Genomic DNA, 600 nt, shown 5'->3' on the forward strand with positions numbered 1-600 from the left:
ACAAATTAATATTTATTACTGAAGAGAATTGAAGAGAATACACACGCACCCTGCACCTTTATCTGCACAAAGAATCTTCTGAACATCTCTGCACGTGTTTCTTTTTGGCACTGAGATGAAGCTGTGTGGAATATAGGCTTGGATGAATTTTCCATCAAGTGCAGGACATGTAGTGCTCATCTGAGATGTCCTGCTGACAAGAACAGCAGAGTGGTAAGTTTTACAGGGTGGCGTGCTTTTCTTATCTTTTCTTTCTTTTTTTTTTTCCAGTCATACCCACGGAACCACAGAAGCGTTACCCAGACAAAATGAGCATTTGTCGCCTGGACTTCCTACAAATGACAGAGGCGGTGGGAATCAGCATCCGAAGCATCCGTAAGACCCCTGCAAAGGAATGGTGAGAGTTACCCTGGCACCGTCCTTTGGCACTCTCAGGTCTCTGTAAGCTGTTCAGCTGTGTCGTAACTCCTCCCGTGGTGCTGGTTCAGCACGCCCTGTCTTTTGTGTAGAAGAGCTGGAGTTGAACTCCTGTTTCCTCCTATGTGCTCCCTGCTTTGCCCATGGCCCAGTGAGCCTCAATCTTTGTTAGGTATCTTGAAT

At 46.2% G+C, this 600-nt stretch overlaps 1 long non-coding RNA gene across 1 annotated transcript; it reads left to right on the forward strand.

Moving 5' to 3' along the window:
* The first annotated feature begins 9 nt into the window (after nt 1-9).
* Nucleotides 10-398, forward strand: LOC109365353. The gene is made up of 2 exons (XR_002110903.1): nt 10-213; nt 271-398. It is a non-coding gene; the product is annotated as an uncharacterized LOC109365353 (long non-coding RNA).
* The last annotated feature ends 202 nt before the right edge of the window (nt 399-600 follow it).

This window comes from Meleagris gallopavo, unplaced genomic scaffold (genome assembly GCF_000146605.3).
Source record: "Meleagris gallopavo isolate NT-WF06-2002-E0010 breed Aviagen turkey brand Nicholas breeding stock unplaced genomic scaffold, Turkey_5.1 ChrUn_random_deg7180001695540, whole genome shotgun sequence".
Taxonomy (NCBI): Eukaryota; Metazoa; Chordata; class Aves; order Galliformes; family Phasianidae; genus Meleagris; species Meleagris gallopavo.